We start from the raw sequence: 13,089 nt of genomic DNA on the forward strand, positions 1-13,089 counted from the left end.
ACTGAAAATAACCACAAAACTTAGATTGAAGTTCAACTGAAAATAACAACAAAACTTAGCTTGAAGTTCAACTGAAAATAACCACAAAACTTAGATTGAAGTTCAACTGAAAATAACCACAAAACGTAGCCTAAAGTTCAACTGAAAATATCCAAAAAACTTAGCTTGAAGTTCAACTGAAAATAACCAAAAAACTTAGCTTGAAGTTCAACTGTAAATAACGACAAAATTTAGCTTTAAGTTCAACTGAAAATAACCACAAAACTTAGCTTGAAGTTCAACTGAAAATAATCACAAAACTTAGCCTGAAGTTCAACTGAAAATAAACACAAAACTTAGCTTGAAGTTCAACTGAAAATAACCACAAAACCTAGATTGAAGTTCAACTGAAAATAACCACAAAGCATAGCTTGAAATTCAAATGAAAATAACCACAAAACTAAGATTGAAGTTCAACTGAAAATACACAGAAAACTTAGCTTGAAGTTGAACTGAAAATAACCACCAAACCTAGCTTGAAGTTCAACTGAAAATAACCACAAAACTTAGCTTGACGTTCAACTGAAAATACCCACAAAACATAGCTTGAAGTTCAACTGAAAATAACCACAAAACTTACCTTGACGTTCAACAGAAACTAACCACAAAACATAGCTTGAAGTTCAACTGAAAATAACCACAAAATTTAGCTTGAAGTTCAACTGAAAACAACCATAAAACTTAGCTTGAAGTTCAACTGAAAATAACCACAAAACTTAGCTTGAAGTTCAACGGAAAATAACAAGAAAAGTTAGCTTGAAGTTCAACTGATAATAACCAAAAAACTTAACTTGAAGTTCAACTGAAAATAACCACAAAACTTAGCTTGAAGTTAAACAGAAAATAACCACAAAACTTAGCTTGAAGTTCAACTGAAAATAACACAAAACTTAGCTTGAAGGTCAACTGAAAATAACCACAAAACTTAGCTTGAAGTTCAACTGAAAATAACCACAAAACTTAGCTTGAAGTTCAACATAAAACAACCACAAAACTTAGCTTGAAGTTCAACTGAAAATAACGACAAAACTTAGCTTGAAGTTCAAATGAAAATAACCACAAAACTTAGCTTGAAGTTCAACTGAAAATAACCACAAAACCAAGCTTGAAGTTCAACTGAGAATAACCACAAAACTTATATTGAAGTTCAACTGAAAATAACCACAAAACTTAGGTTGAAGTTCAACTGAAAATAACCAAAAAACTTTGCTTGAAGTTCAACTGAAAATAACCACAAAACTTACCTTGAATTTCATCTGAAAATAACCACAAAACGTAGCTTGAAGTTCAACCGAAAATAACCACAAAACGTAGCTTGAAGTTCAACTGAAAATAATCACAAAACTTAGCTTGAAGTTCAACTGAAAATATCAACAAAAAATAGCTTGAAGTTCAACTGAAAATAACCACAAAACTTAGCTTGAAGTTCAACTGAAAATACCAACAAAACTTAGCTTGAAGCTCAACTGAGAATAACCACAAAACTTAGATTGAGGTTCATATGAAAATAACAAGAAAACTTAACATGAAGTTCAACTGAAAATAACCACAAATCTTACCTTGACGTTCAACTGAAAATAACCACAAAACGTAGCCTAAAGTTACACAGAAAATATCCAAAAATCTTAGCTTGAAATTCAACTGAAAATAACCCAAAAACTGAGCTTGAAGTTCAACTGAAAATAACCACAAATCTTAGCTTGAAGTTCAACTGAAAATAACAACAAACCTTACCTTGAAGTTCAACTGAAAATAACCACAAAAATTAGATTGAGGTTCAAATGAAAATAACAACAAAACTTAGCTTGAAGTTCAACAGAAAATAACCACAAACCTTACCTTGAAGTTCAACTGAAAATAACCACAAAACGTAGCCTAATGTTCAACAGAAAATATCCAAAAATCTTAGCTAGAATTGCAAATGAAAATAAGCACAAAACTTAGCTTAAAGTTCAAGTGAAAATAACCACAAAACTCAGCTTGAAGTTCAACTGAAAAAAACCACAAAATTTAGATTGAAGTTCGCCTGAAAATAACCACAAAACTTAGCTTGAAGTTCAACTGAAAATAACTACAAAACTTAGCTTGAAGTTCAACTGAAAATGAACAGAAAACTTAAGTTGAAGTTCAAATGAAAATAACCACAAAACTTAGCTTGAAGTTCAACTAAAAATAACCACAAAACCGAGCTTGAAGTTCAACTGAAAATAACGACAAAACTTAGCTTGCAGTTCAACTAAAAATAACCACAAAACTTAGCTTGAAGTTCAACTGAAAACAACCACAAAACTTACCATGAAGTTCAACAGAAAATAACCACAAAACTTAGCTTGAAGTTCAACTGAAAATAACCACAAAACATAGCTTGATGAACAACTGAAAATAACCACAAAACTTAGCTTGAAATTCAACTAAAAATAACCACAAAACTTATCCTGAAGTTCAACTGAAAATAACCACAAAACTTAGCTTGAAGTTCAAATAAAAATATCCACAAAACATAGCTTGAAGTTCAACTGAAAATATCCACAAAACTTTCCTTGAAGTTCAACTGAAAATAACAACAAAACTTAGCTTGAAGTTCAACTGAAAATAACCACAATACTTAGATTGAAGTTCAACTGAAAATAACCACAAAACGTAGCCTAAAGTTCAACTGAAAATATCCAAAAAAACTTAGCTTGAAGTTCAACTGAAAATAAGCAAAAAACTTAGCTTGAAGTTCAACTGTAAATAACCACAAAATTTAGCTTTAAGTTCAACTGAAAATAACCACAAAACTTAGCTTGAAGTTCAACTGAAAATAATCACAAAAATTAGCTTGAAGTTCAACTGAAAATGAACACAAAACTTAGCTTGAAGTTCAACTGAAAATAACCACAAAACCTAGATTGAAGTTCAACTGAAAATAACCACAAAACTTAGCTTGAAGTTCAAATGAAAATAACCACAAAACTAAGATTGAAGTTCACTGAAAATACACAGAAAACTTACCTTGAAGTTCAACTGAAAATAACCACAAAACCTAGCTTGAAGTTCAACTGAAAATAACCACAAAACTTAGCTTGACGTTCAACTGAAAATACCCACAAAACATAGCTTGACGTTCAACTGAAAATAACCACAAAACTTAACTTGACGTTAAAGAGAAACTAACCACAAAACATAGCTTGAAGTTCAACTGAAAATAACCACAAAACTTAGCTTGAAGTTCAACCGAAAATAACAATAAAACTTAGCTTGAAGTTCAACTGAAAATAACCACAAAACTTAGATGGAAGTTCAACTGAAAATAATCACAAAACTTAGCTTGAAGTTTAACTGAAAAAAACCAGAAACCTTACATTGAAGTTCAACTGAAAATAACCACAAATCTTAGATTGATGTTCAACTGAAAATAACAACAAAACTTAGTTTGAAGTTCAACAGAAAATAACCACAAAACTTAGATGGAAGTTTAACTGAAAATAACCACAAAACGTAGCCTAAAGTTCAACTGAAAATATCCAAAAAACCTAGCTTGAAGTTCAACTGAAAATAACCACAAAACGTAGATTGAAGTTCAACTGAAAATAACCACAAAATTTAGCTTGAAGTTCAACAGAAAATAACCACAAAACTTAGCTTGAAGTTCAACTGAAAATATCCACAAAAATTAGCTTGAAGTTCACATGAAAATAACCACAAAACTTAGCTTGAAGTTCAACTGAAAATAATCACAAAACTTAGCTTGAAGTTCAACTGAAAATAACCACAAAACTTAGCTTGAAGTTCAACTAAAAATAACCACAAAACTTAAATTGAAGTTCTAATGAAAATAACTACAAAACTTAGCTGGAAGTTCAACTGAAAATAACCACAAAACCTAGCTCGAAGTTCAACTGAAAATAACCACAAAACGTTGCTTGAAGTTCAACTGAAAATAACCACAAAACTTAGCTTCAAGTTCAACTGAAAATAACCAAAAAACTTTGCTTGAGGTTCAACTGACAATAACAAAAAACCTTAGCTTGAATTTCATCTGAAAATAACCATAAAACGTAGACTGAAGTTCAACCGAAAATAACCACAAAGCTTAGCTTGAAGTTCAACTGAAAATAACCACAATACTTAGCTTGAAGTTCAACTGAAAATATCAACAAAACATAGCTTGACGTTCAACTGAAAATAACCACAAAACTTAGCTTGAAGTTCAACTGAAAATAACAACAAAACTTAGCTTGAAGTTCAACTGAGAATAACCACAAAACTTAGATTGAGGTTCAAATGAAAATTACAACAAAAATTAGCTTGAAGTTCAACTGAAAATAACCACACACCTTACCTTGACGTCCAACTGAAAATAACCACAAAACGTAGCCTAATGTTCAACAGAAAATATCCAAAAATCTTAGCTTGAAGTGCAAATGAAAAAAACGACAAAACTTAGCTTGAAGTTGAACTGAAAATAACTACAAAACTCAGCTTGAAGTTCAACTGAAAATAATCACAAAATTTAGATTGAAGTTCACCTGAAAATAACCACAAAACTCAGCTTGAAGTTCAACTGAAAATAACTACAAAACTTAGCTTGAAGTTCAACTGAAAATAACCACAAAACTTAGCTTGAAGTTCAAATGAAAATAACCTTAAACCTTAGCTTGAAGTTCAACTGAAAATAACCAAAAAACCTAGATTGAAGTTCAACTGAAAATGACCAGAAAACTTAGCTTGAAGTTCAACTGAAATAACCACAGAACTTAGCTTGAAGTTCAACTGAAAATAATAAAAAAACTTAGCTTGAAGTTCAACTGAAAATAACCACAAAATCTAGCTTGAAGTTCAACTGAAAATAACCACAAACCTTACCTTGAAGTTCAACTAAAAATAACCGCAAAACCTAGCTTGAAATCCAACTGAAAACAACCACAAAACTTAGCATGACGTTCAAGAGAAAATAGCCACAAAACTTAGCTTAAAGTTCAACCAAAAATAACCAAAAAACCTAGCTTGAAGTTCAACTGAAAATAACCACAAACCTTAGCTTGATGTTCAACTGAAAATAACCACAAAACTTAGCTTGAAGTTCAACTGAAAATAACCACAAAACCTAGCTTGAAGTTCAACTGAAAATAACTACAAAACGTAGCTTGAAGGTCAACTGAAAATAACCACAAAACTTAGCTTGAAGTTCAACTGAAAATAGCCACAAAACTTAGATTGAAGTTCAACTGAAAGTAACCAAAAAACATAGCTTGAAGTTCAACAGAAAATAACCAAAAAACCTATCTTGAAGTTCAACTGAAAATAACCACAAAACTTAGCTTGAAGTTCAACTGAAAATAACCACAAAACTTATCTTGAAGTTCAACTGAAAATAACCACTAAACTTAGCTTGAAGTTCAACTGAAAATAACCACAAAACTTAGCTTGAAGTTCAACTGAAAATAACCACAAAACTTAGCTTGAAGTTCAACTGAAAATAACCAGAAAACTTAGCTTGAAGTTCAACTGAAAATAACCACAAAACTTAGCTTGAAGTTCAACTGATAATAAACACAAAACTTAGCTTGATGTTCAACTGAAAATAACCACAAAACTTAGCTTGAAGTTCAACAAAAATAACCACAAAACTCAGCTTGAAGTTCAACTGAAAATAACCACAAAACTTAGCTGGAAGTTCAACTGAAAATAACCACGAAACCTAGCTTGAAGTTAAACTGAGAATAAACACAAAACTTTCCTTGAAGTTCAACTAAAAATAACCACAAAACACAGCTTGAATTTCAACTGAAAATAACCACAAAACTTTCCTTAAAGTTCAACTGAAAATAACAACAAAACTTAGATTGAAGTTCAACTGAAAATAACCACAAAACTTAGCTTGAAGTTCAACTGAAAATAACCACAAAACTTAGCTTGAGGTTCAACTGAAAATAACCACAAAACTTACATTGAAGTTCAACTGAAAATAAAAAAAATTAGCTTGAAGTTCAACAGAAAATAACCACAAAACTTAGATGGAAGTTCAACTGAAAATAACCACAAAACGTAGCCTAAAGTTCAACTGAAAATATCCAAAAAACTTAGGTTGGAGTTCAACTGAAAATAACCACAAAACGTAGATTGAAGTTCAACTGAAAATAACCACAAAACTTAGCTTGAACTTCAACAGAAAATAACCACAAAACTTAGCTTGAAGTTTAACTGAAAATATCCACAAAACTTAGCTTGAAGTTCAAATGAAAATAACCAAAAAACTTACCTTGAAGTTCAACTGAAAATAACCACAAAACTTAGCTTGATGTTCAACTGAAAATAACCACAAAACTAAGCTTGAACTTCAACTAAAAATAACCACAAAACTTATCCTGAAGTTCAACTGAAAATAACCACAAAACTTAGCTTGAAGTTCAACTAAAAATATCCACAAAACATAGCTTGAAGTTCAACTGAAAATATCCACAAAACTTTCCTTGAAGTTCAACTGAATATAACCACAAAACTTAGCTTGAAGTTCAACTGAAAATAACAACAAAAGTTAGCTTGGAGTTCAAATGAAAATAACCACAAACCTTACCTTGAAGTCCAACTGAAAATAACCACAAAAATTAGATTGAAGTTCAACTGAAAATAACAACAAAACTTAGCTTGAAGTTCAACTGAAAATAACCACAAAACTTAGATTGAAGCTCAACTGAAAATAACCATAAAACGTAGCCTAAAGTTCAACTGAAAATATCCAAAAAACTTAGCTTGAAGTTCAACTGAAAATAACCAAAAAACTTAGCTTGAAGTTCAACTGTAAATAACGACAAAATTTAGCTTTAAGTTCAACTGAAAATAACCACAAAACTTAGCTTGAAGTTCAACTGAAAATAATCACAAAATTAGCTTGAAGTTCAACTGAAAATAAACACAAAACTTAGCTTGAAGTTCAACTGAAAATAACCACAAAACCTAGATTGAAGTTCAACTGAAAATAACCACAAAGCATAGCTTGAAGTTCAAATGAAAATAACCACAAAACTAAGATTGAAGTTCAACTGAAAATACACAGAAAACTTAGCTTGAAGTTGAACTGAAAATAACCACCAAACCTAGCTTGAAGTTCAACTGAAAATAACCACAAAACTTAGCTTGACGTTCAACTGAAAATACCCACAAAACATAGCTTGAAGTTCAACTGAAAATAACCACAAAACTTAACTTGACGTTAAACAGAAACTAACCACAAAACATAGCTTGAAGTTCAACTGAAAATAACCACAAAACTTAGCTTGAAGTTCAACTGAAAACAACAATAAAACTTAGCTTGAAGTTTAACTGAAAATAACCACAAAACTTAGCTTGAAGTTCAACGGAAAATAACAAGAAAAGTTAGCTTGAAGTTCAAATGAAAATAACCATAAAACTTAACTTGAAGTTCAACTGAAAATAACAACAAAACTTAGCTTGAAGTTAAACAGAAAATAACCACAAAAGTTAGCTTGAAGTTCAACTGAAAATAATAACAAAACTTAGCTTGAAGGTCAACTGAAAATAACCACAAAACTTAGCTTGAAGTTCAACTGAAAATAACCACAAAACTTAGCTTGAAGTTCAACATAAAACAACCACAAAACTTAGCTTGAAGTTCAACTGAAAATAACGACAAAACTTAGGTTGAAGTTCAAATGAGAATAACCACAAAACTTAGCATGAAGTTCAACTGAAAATAACCACAAAACCAAGCTTGAAGTTCAACTGAGAATAACCACAAAACTTATATTGAAGTTCAACTGAAAATAACCACAAAACTTAGCTTGAAGTTCAACTGAAAATAACCAAAAAACTTTGCTTGAAGTTCAACTGAAAATAACCACAAAACTTACCTTGAATTTCATCTGAAAATAACCACAAAACGTAGCTTGAAGTTCAACCGAAAATAACCACAAAACGTAGCTTGAAGTTCAACTGAAAATAATCACAAAACTTAGCTTGAAGTTCAACTGAAAATATCAACAAAAAATAGCTTGAAGTTCAACTGAAAATAACCACAAAACTTAGCTTGAAGTTCAACTGAAAATAACAACAAAACTTAGCTTGAAGCTCAACTGAGAATAACCACAAAACTTAGATTGAGTTCAAATGAAAATAACCACAAAACTTAGCTTGAAGTTCAACTGAAAATAACCACAAAACTTAGCTTGAAGTTCAACTGAAAATAACCACAAAACGTAGCCTGAAGTTCAACTGAAAATAACCAAAAACTTAGCTTGAAGTTCAACTGAAAATAACCACAAAACTTAGCTTGAAGTTCAACTGAAAATAACCACAAAACTTAGCTTGAAGTTCAACTGAAAATAACCACAAACCTTAGCTTGAAGTTCAACTGAAAATAACCACAAAACTTAGATTGAGGTTCAAATGAAAATAACAACAAAACTTAGCTTGAAGTTCAACTGAAAATAACCACAAAACTTAGCTTGAAGTTCAACTGAAAATAACCACAAAACTTAGCTTGAAGTTCAACTGAAAATAACCACAAAACTTAGCTTGAAGTTCAACTGAAAATAACCACAAAACTTAGCTTGAAGTTCAACTGAAAATAACCACAAAACTAGCTTGAAGTTCAACTGAAAATAACCACAAAACTTAGATTGAAGTTCGACTGAAAATAACCACAAAACTTAGCTTGAAGTTCAACTGAAAATAACTACAAAACTTAGCTTGAAGTTCAACTGAAAATGAACAGAAAACTTAAGTTGAAGTTCAAATGAAAATAACCACAAAACTTAGCTTGAAGTTCAACTAAAAATAACCACAAAACTTAGCTTGAAGTTCAACTGAAAATAACGACAAAACTTAGCTTGAAGTTCAACTAAAAATAACCACAAAACTTAGCTTGAAGTTCAACTGAAAACAACCACAAAACTTAGCATGAAGTTCAACAGAAAATAACCACAAAACTTAGCTTGAAGTTCAACTGAAAATAACCACAAAACATAGCTTGAAGTTCAACTGAAAATAACCACAAAACTTAGCTTGAAGTTCAACTGAAAATAACCACAAAACTTAGCTGAAGTTCAACTGAAAATAACCACAAAACTTAGCTTGAAGTTCAACTGAAAATAACAACAAAACATAGCTTGAAGTTCAACTGAAAATAACCACAAAACTTAGCTTGAAGTTCAACTGAAAATAACAACAAAACTTAGCTTGAAGTTCAACTGAAAATAACCACAAAACTTAGATTGAAGTTCAACTGAAAATAACCACAAAACGTAGCTTGAAGTTCAACTGAAAATAACCACAAAACTTAGCTTGAAGTTCAACTGAAAATAAGCACAAAACTTAGCTTGAAGTTCAACTGAAAATAACCACAAAACTTAGCTTGAAGTTCAACTGAAAATAACCACAAAACTTAGCTTGAAGTTCAACTGAAAATAATCACAAAACTTAGCTTGAAGTTCAACTGAAAATGAACACAAAACTTAGCTTGAAGTTCAACTGAAAATAACCACAAAACCTAGCTTGAAGTTCAACTGAAAATAACCACAAAACTTAGCTTGAAGTTCAACTGAAAATAACCACAAAACTTAGCTTGAAGTTCACTGAAAATACACAGAAAACTTAGCTTGAAGTTCAACTGAAAATAACCACAAAACCTAGCTTGAAGTTCAACTGAAAATAACCACAAAACTTAGCTTGAAGTTCAACTGAAAATAACCACAAAACTTAGCTTGAAGTTCAACTGAAAATAACCACAAAACTTAGCTTGAAGTTCAAGAGAAAATAACCACAAAACTTAGCTTGAAGTTCAACTGAAAATAACCACAAAACTTAGCTTGAAGTTCAACTGAAAATAACAATAAAACTTAGCTTGAAGTTCAACTGAAAATAACCACAAAACTTAGCTTGAAGTTCAACTGAAAATAACAAAAAACTTAGCTTGAAGTTCAACTGAAAATAACCAAAAAACTTAGCTTGAAGTTCAACTGAAAATAACCACAAAACTTAGCTTGAAGTTCAACTGAAAATAACCACAAAACTTAGCTTGAAGTTCAACTGAAAATAACCACAAAACTTAGCTTGAAGTTCAACTGAAAATAACCACAAAACTTAGCTTGAAGTTCAACTGAAAATAACCACAAAACTTAGCTTGAAGTTCAACAGAAAATAACCACAAAACTTAGCTTGAAGTTCAACTGAAAATAACCACAAAACTTAGCTTGAAGTTCAACTGAAAATAACCACAAAACTTAGCTTGAAGTTCAACTGAAAATAACCACAAAACCTAGCTTGAAGTTCAACTGAAAATAACGACAAAACTTAGCTTGAAGTTCAACTGAAAATAACCACAAAACTTAGCTTGAAGTTCAACTGAAAATAACCACAAAACTTAGCTTGAAGTTCAACTGAAAATAACCACAAAACTTAGCTTGAAGTTCAACTGAAAATAACCACAAAACTTAGCTTGAAGTTCAACTGAAAATAAACACAAAACGTAGCTTGAAGTTCAACTGAAAATAACCACAAAACTTAGCTTGAAGTTCAACTGAAAATAACCACAAAACTTAGCTTGAAGTTCAACTGAAAATAACCAAAAAACATAGCTTGAAGTTCAACTGAAAATAACCACTAAACTTAGATTGACGTTCTACTGAAAATAACCAAAAAACTTAGCTTGAAGTTCAACTGAAAACAACCACAAAACTTAGCTTGAAGATCAACTGAAAATGACCAGAAAACTTAGCTTGAAGTTCAACTGAATATAACCACAAAACTTAGCATGAAGTTCAACTGAAAACAACCACAAAACTTAGCATGACGTTCAACAGAAAATAACCACAAAACTTAGCTTAAAGTTCAACTAAAAATAAACAAAAATCTTATCCTGAAGTTCAACTGAAAATAACCACAAAACTTAGCTTGAAGTTCAACTAAAAATATCCACAAAACATAGCTTGAAGTTCAACTAAAAATATCCACAGAACTTTCCTTGAAGTTCAACTGAAAATAACCACAAAACTTAGTTTGAAGTTCAAATGAAAATAACAACAAAACTTAGCTTGAAGTTCAACTGAAAATAACCACAAACCTTACCTTGAAGTCCAATTGAAAATAACCACAAAACTTAGATCGAAGTTCAACTGAAAATAACAATAAAACTTAGCTTGAAGTTCAACTGAAAATAACCACAAGACTTAGCTTGAAGTTCAACTGAAAATAACCACAAAACTTAGCTTGAAGTTCAACTGAAAATAACCACAAAACTTAGCTTGAAGTTCAACTGAAAATAACCACAAAACTTAGCTTGAAGTTCAACTGAAAATAACCACAAAACTTAGCTTGAAGTTCAACTGAAAATAACCACAAAACTTAGCTTGAAGTTCAACTGAAAATAACCACAAAACTTAGCTTGAAGTTCAACTGAAAATAACCACAAAACTTAGCTTGAAGTTCAACTGAAAATAACCACAAAACTTAGCTTGAAGTTCAACTGAAAATAACCACAAAACTTAGCTTGAAGTTCAACTGAAAATAACCACAAAACTTAGCTTGAAGTTCAACTGAAAATAACCACAAAACTTAGCTTGAAGTTCAACTGAAAATAACCACAAAACTTAGCTTGAAGTTCAACTGAAAATAACCACAAAAACTTAGCTTGAAGTTCAACTGAAAATAACCACAAAACTTAGCTTGAAGTTCAACTGAAAATAACCACAAAACTTAGCTTGAAGTTCAACTGAAAATAACCACAAAACTTAGCTTGAAGTTCAACTGAAAATAACCACAAAACTTAGCTTGAAGTTCAACTGAAAATAACCACAAAACTTAGCTTGAAGTTCAACTGAAAATAACCACAAAACTTAGCTTGAAGTTCAACTGAAAATAACCACAAAACTTAGCTTGAAGTTCAACTGAAAATAACCACAAAACTTAGCTTGAAGTTCAACTGAAAATAACCACAAAACTTAGCTTGAAGTTCAACTGAAAATAACCACAAAACTTAGCTTGAAGTTCAACTGAAAATAACCACAAAACTTAGCTTGAAGTTCAACTGAAAATAACCACAAAACTTAGCTTGAAGTTCAACTGAAAATAACCACAAAACTTAGCTTGAAGTTCAACTGAAAATAACCACAAAACTTAGCTTGAAGTTCAACTGAAAATAACCACAAAACTTAGCTTGAAGTTCAACTGAAAATAACCACAAAACTTAGCTTGAAGTTCAACTGAAAATAACCACAAAACTTAGCTTGAAGTTCAACTGAAAATAACCACAAAACTTAGCTTGAAGTTCAACTGAAAATAACCACAAAACTTAGCTTGAAGTTCAACTGAAAATAACCACAAAACTTAGCTTGAAGTTCAACTGAAAATAACCACAAAACTTAGCTTGAAGTTCAACTGAAAATAACCACAAAACTTAGCTTGAAGTTCAACTGAAAATAACCACAAAACTTAGCTTGAAGTTCAACTGAAAATAACCACAAAACTTAGCTTGAAGTTCAACTGAAAATAACCACAAAACTTAGCTTGAAGTTCAACTGAAAATAACCACAAAACTTAGCTTGAAGTTCAACTGAAAATAACCACAAAACTTAGCTTGAAGTTCAACTGAAAATAACCACAAAACTTAGCTTGAAGTTCAACTGAAAATAACCACAAAACTTAGCTTGAAGTTCAACTGAAAATAACCACAAAACTTAGCTTGAAGTTCAACTGAAAATAACCACAAAACTTAGCTTGAAGTTCAACTGAAAATAACCACAAAACTTAGCTTGAAGTTCAACTGAAAATAACCACAAAACTTAGCTTGAAGTTCAACTGAAAATAACCACAAAACTTAGCTTGAAGTTCAACTGAAAATAACCACAAAACTTAGCTTGAAGTTCAACTGAAAATAACCACAAAACTTAGCTTGAAGTTCAACTGAAAATAACCACAAAACTTAGCTTGAAGTTCAACTGAAAATAACCACAAAACTTAGCTTGAAGTTCAACTGAAAATAACCACAAAACTTAGCTTGAAGTTCAACTGAAAATAACCACAAAACTTAGCTTGAAGTTCAACTGAAAATAA

Source organism: Panulirus ornatus, chromosome 41 (genome assembly GCF_036320965.1).
Source record: "Panulirus ornatus isolate Po-2019 chromosome 41, ASM3632096v1, whole genome shotgun sequence".
Classification (NCBI taxonomy): Eukaryota; Metazoa; Arthropoda; class Malacostraca; order Decapoda; family Palinuridae; genus Panulirus; species Panulirus ornatus.